Source organism: Narcine bancroftii, chromosome 3, assembly GCF_036971445.1.
Source record: "Narcine bancroftii isolate sNarBan1 chromosome 3, sNarBan1.hap1, whole genome shotgun sequence".
NCBI lineage: Eukaryota > Metazoa > Chordata > Chondrichthyes > Torpediniformes > Narcinidae > Narcine > Narcine bancroftii.
In genome coordinates, this window is record NC_091471.1 from 25,568,459 (window position 1) to 25,574,458 (window position 6,000).

The window sequence follows — 6,000 nt, forward strand, 5'->3', positions numbered from 1 at the left end:
ACAAAAGTTTTAAGGTGATTTTCATGATCAGCAAACTATATCCATAAAATACACCCAAAAGGTAAAGGTTCCATTATTGTCACATAATACTACCTTTAGAATGTAATATACATGAAATTCTTTAACTTTTGTCTACCGTAAGGCAGACAGAGAGTCACTACATGTCCAGAGCCACTCACAGAAACCTACAGCACCTGATGTTCCCCTTCAAGTACTGACCAGGCCTGAGCCTGCTGAGCTTCTGAGATGAGACAACCTCAGGCATATTCAGGCTATTCATTTTCCAGAAAGTATTCAGAAAGCAAAATCTTTGTTGTCCAGTGTTAATTATCTAATGGCACACACTTCCTGTCCTTTAAAAGTGCAATTCACTGGCAGAATGAATGAACAAGTCGCTGGAAAGTGAGCTGTAGATTTAATGCTTCGACGATGTACTACAATCCATTAATCATCTTCAGTTTTCTCCGTCAGAAATTCATGCAAATAGAAGAACATCCTTTTTTGTCACAGATTATTCTGCTAATAGAAAGCAACTCTGATTTGCTGCTTGGCTTTTGACATTCTTTAACCTTTAGTGCATGCCTGCTGCAGTATATTAACTGGCAGGAATATTAAAGAACCCCTGGCCCAGATGTATGCAAATCTCTCATCATTCACAATTCAGTCACCTCTGCAATTAATATGTAAACAGTTCAGAGATTTTTGAGCTTGTACCATTGCTCTTGACTAATTGACCTGCATTCATTCTTGCTTCTCATGAAAAAGAAACTGTTTGTGTGAAAGAATGACTGCCTTTTGTAGACCTGTGACTAATGTTGCTATTCCCCATTGTGTTTGATGTCTAAAGTGAGGTTAGATGACTGGCCACAGAAATAGTTTATTACATTGTGACAAAGGCCATATCTTCAAGCTTTACTGACCCTGTCACAACACAACCTGGATTCATCTCACTCTTCTTTACCTGTTTCAACAGGGCTCTAAAAAGGAAATGGACTGATTGGATCTGAACACCCCTTTTATATTGAGTAAACAATGAGAAGCTGGAGGGGCTCAGTGAGTCGGGCAACATCCATGGGAAGAAATGGGTCAGTCAGCATATTGGGTTGGGACCCTTTATTGTGTCTACGTAGGAAGGGATGATATCAAGTTTATCAAGGGGGGGGTGGTGCAGCTGGGGAGGGGCTGAGATGATAGGGTATTGGATAGAAGGTGGGTGGAAGAACAAGTAGGGGGTTGGGGGGACAGTTAGAATGAGAGTAGGTAAAGAAGTGATGTAAAGAGTGGAAGCAGATAGAGGTGAAGAAATACTGCATGGGAACAGTCATTCAGTGATGGTACTAGTCCCACCTGTCTACATTTACGGGAGGGTGGGGGGGGGGGGGAAGCACAGACCAAAATCATAAAATATTTTTTGTTTTTTCTGTAGTTGGTAGGAAAGAAGTAGGGAAGAAACCAACCAAACACTGAGCAGGGTCCAAAGCAGGGTGCATCAAAAAAAAAGATTGAGAATGGCTGCTCTATCCTATCCACGTATAAATCCGATGATTTTCTTAAACATTGCAATTTTACCTGCCTCAATCACCTCCTCCAGCAGCTTGTTTCGTAATCCACCAATTAAACTGCAAACACCCTACATTTTTGGAGGGTGGGACGAAACTGCAGCACCCAGAGGAAACTGCGCCAGACATGGGGAGAATGTACACACTCCTTACAGACAGCGCCAGATTCAAACCTGGGTCGCTGCAAAACAGAGTCAAGTTAAAGAATATGAGAAACAGACCTATTGGTGAAATCCAATGTCTTATTCTCATAAAAACTAGATAATTTGTCCAGATAAATGCAGGATGTATTATTTTTTAAAAACAAATCCTTTATGTGAAGTACTGAGCAAAGCTCCCTCAGTTTCAAGCATAGTCTTGTAAATTTCAACACCCCCACTATACTTATCAGCAAAACCTGCAAGGTTCCCCTCTCACTTTGTTCCCAAAATGTTGATTCTTTAATAAATCCAAGCTGCAATAACAACGTATTGCAGGCCAGTTGCACTGGTTCAATAGCCCAGCAGGTTTATAGACATTTGATTATTATCACACAATGGACTGATTCCTTAATAAGTTTGCTTTCCTTGCCACTATCTGTATGGTCTATGTGGTTAATGATATTAATCTCCTGAGACTGCCTTGGGTTGATGATTCTAATGCTCTCAGAAACCTGGCTCATCATGAAAGGGCTAGGTTTCCATTCCCAAAGCAATTCACAAGTAGTAAAACCTTTATTTTGCCAACACAGATCAAGCAGCAGGAGGAAATATCTGGATTGTTTTCCACGGAAGAATACGTCCCTTTGATAAATACCATTGGCTATTAATCAAAACAGCAGCCATAAAGAACATGATGTAGATGGTTATTAATAAATAAATAGGTATTAATAACAATTGATTTTGGTGGCTTCATACTGTTCAAATTCCAAAAGGACTGTTTAAATCATTTTAATTCTAAAAATGTTAAATAGAACATAGAACATGACAGCACAGTACAGGCCCTTCAACCCACAATCCAATGTTCCCTACCTCACACCCACAACCTTCTATATTCTATATCTATGTCTGTCAGGAGTGTAAGAGCACAAAATTGGAATCCTTTACACGTTAAAATTCTAGAGACATCTGATTTATTAACAAGGCATCAAAACATTGTGAATGTTATCACAAAGGAGAGAATAAACCAATTATTCTGACTGACAATGGAAGCAAATCCGAGATATGGATCCCCCACCACCCACCATACACTCTGTTCTCGCCTGCTGCAGGTGCCACAAGATTCATGCCACCAGGTTCAGGAACCTGTCCTTTAAAAGTGCAATTCACTGGCAGAATGAATTAACAAGTCTCTGGAAAGTGAGCTGTAGGTTTAATGCTTCGACGATATACTACAGTCCATTGATCACTTTCAGATTTCTCTGTCACCATCAGACCCCTCAACAACAAACTCAATCAAAGACTCATTTAAGGATCTCACGTTATTGATTATCTTATTTTAATTCTTTCTGGTCAGCACAGTCAGTTTGTTTACATTCGTTATCTGTTTACAGTTATTTGTTTGCATGTTTACTCTGTGTAGAGTTTATTATTCTGCTATCAATTAGTGGTAATTTCGCCGTGTCTGCAGGAAAAAGGAATTTTAGGAATTGTAGGAAATTTTAGGAAAAAGGGAATTGTTCTCTGACAATAAATCTGAAATCGGAGAATATTAATATTTTCTCGGGTGGGGAATCTGAAATAAAAAGCTTTATTCAGTAGAATCAGCATTTATGAATAGCATTTAATGTTCAGAGAACATATCAAAACTTAAACATTTTACTTCTTCGTTTATCATGATGCTCAGAAACAGAACTGCCGTTACCAAAACAAAACTCAGGTGATGAAATGGCTGAGAGGGAGTGAGATATAAAACACATTAGTAGATTTGTAATGCTTCACTTCAACTCTAATTTTAAACCATTTTCACAGCACATGGAGCAGGAAAATACAAGTGAGGTAAATAGATCTAAAAATAAATGAAGGGGTTTATGAGGTTAATATAGGAAACATATCATAATAAAGAAAATGGCAAAACCTCTCTTTTTGACTTCACAGTTTCCAGACCAGTCTATCAAAAATAAAAAATGTAACAATCTTAAAGATGTGCTCATGAGAACATTTTAAAGATTTTCAAATTCAAAAGGTGCACCTCTGAATCTTAAATACTTTAAAAAAATATATATATATATTTTAGATATGCAGTACAGTGACAGGTTCTTTCGGTCTATGAGCTTGTGCTGGACAATTACACCCAAATGACCACAACCCCAGTACATTTTGAAGGGTGGGAAGAAACCCATGTGGATACGGGGAGAACGTCCATACTCCTCACAGACAGCGCTGGATTCGAACTTGCGTCTCTGGCGTTGTAACAATGTTGCACGAACTGCTACTTTAACTGTGCCGCACCCAAGCTACAGCAGATATCTCTCCATTAGATAAAAAGTGAAAGAGATTCTTAGTAGATGTATTAAATCAGTGGATACAGTGCAAGAATTTTTTTTAAAAATTGAAACAGCTTTTCCTGAATGTAAAAATCAACTTGAACGTAATAAGGAAAAAATGGAGAAAGTGGAAGATTCGTTTGTGGATTGAGGAATCCAGAAGAAAGACTTACTGAAAAAAAATTGATACATTGGAAAATCAAAGTCGGAGAAATAATGTGAAAATTGTAGGTCTCCCAGAAGACATTGAAGGGTCTGATCCAATAAAATTTTTCAAGAATTGGATTCCCGAGGTTTTGGGCAAGGAGTTTTTTTTGGAAGGCTTAGTACTAGAGAGAGCACATAGAGCATTACAAAAGAAACTGTTACCAGGACAACCGCCACAGGCGGTCTTAGTTTGTTGTCTGAACTACCAGGACAGAGAAATTATATTATGGTTGGCGGGTCAGAAGGCATGACAAAGTCAATCTCCAATGATAATTCAAAATAACAGAGTATTTTTTAACGCAGATCTGAGTCAGGAGACTATTAGGCGACGATGGGAATTTAATTCAGCTGAAGAAGTGCTGTGGCGGAAGGGTTACAAATTTGCTTTTCGATACCCTGCTGTGTTAAAAGTCTTTTATGGTCATTTCCAATCTCAGTTTTTTGAGAATGACCATGATGCATTAATTTTTGCTAATTCATTACTGGATTTGTGAGGACATAGAAGACTTTCGCCACCATCACCTAAAAAGAAGGCAAATGGAAATGGAAATGGGTATGGGAATGGGAAGAATGGGAAAAATGGAAAGAATGGAAAGAAAGTTTTAACACAAAGTCTATTGACATTGAAGATCTGGAATAATCTTTGGGATTGGAGTCACTGGGATGAATATATTTACAGTACTGGATTGTGTTGATGTGAATAATATATTTCTGGCTGGGGAGAGTGGATAGGACTGAAATCTTTGATAGTCATCTGCCACTAGTGGGGTTAACCACACCCAGTTTTTTAGGGCGTTACTAACTTTGGGTAGTTTTTTTGGGGGGATAATCAAAAATTTTAAAAACATTTTTTTCTAAAAATATTTAGGGGAGGGATAGTGATCTTAAGTTAATATAAGGATGTCTAATTTGAAATTTGCAACTTTCAATGTTCAGGGGTTAAATAATCCGATTAAGCGAAAGCGAGTTTTGTCTTATATTAAGAAAATTAAAACTGACATTACCTTTTTACAAGAAACACATTTGACTGAAAAAGAACATTTGAAATTGAAGAGAGAATGGGTTGGGCATGTGTTTTATTCTTCATTTAATTCTAAGGCAAGGGGTGTAGCAGTTTTAATTCATAAGAATTTGCCTTTTGAATTGCAAACTATGGAAGGAAATGTGGAAGGGTTTTAAAGGTGAATTGTAAAATTTTTGCTGAATCTTGGACTTTGCTTAATGTTTATGTACCTAACGTGGTTGATGAATGTTTTATTTCGGATGCTTTTTTGTTGTTAAATCAAGCTAATGAAAATATCTTAGTTGGGGGAGATTTTAATTGTGTTTTGGACCCTTTGCTGGATAGATCCCCAAAAAGTATAAAGAAATCAAAGATGCCGATACAAATTGGGGCCTTGATAAGGATTTAAATTTGATGGATATTTGGAGAAGGGTCAATCCTATGGAGAAGGATTTCTCTTTATATTCGTCTCAACATGATTCATTTTCTAGAATAGGTTTTTTTTTAGTATTGGCACATTTACAAGGAAGGGTATTACTGGTCGCCTAATTATAGGAAGGATATAAACAGAGTGGAGAGAGTGCAGAGAAGGTTTACCAGAATGTTACCTGGGTTTAAGCATCTAGAGTATAGGGAGAGATTGGACAGATTAGGTCTTTATTCTTTGGAGCGTAGAAGGTTGAGAGGGGATTTGATAGAAGTATTTAAGATTATGAAAGGGATAGACAGAGTGGATGTGGATAGACTATTTCCGTTAAGAGGAGGAA

The 6,000-nt window shown here is 37.6% G+C and overlaps 1 long non-coding RNA gene across 1 annotated transcript in view; it reads left to right on the forward strand.

Moving 5' to 3' along the window:
• LOC138757018 (uncharacterized) overlaps positions 1–2,385 on the forward strand; it is a 28,155-nt gene extending 25,770 nt beyond the window's left edge. Inside the window, exons 2-3 of the long non-coding RNA XR_011353280.1 lie at positions 974–1,085; positions 2,290–2,385. This is a non-coding gene — a long non-coding RNA (uncharacterized lncRNA). The remainder of the gene's footprint in view (positions 1–973; positions 1,086–2,289) is intronic.
• The last annotated feature ends 3,615 nt before the right edge of the window (positions 2,386–6,000 follow it).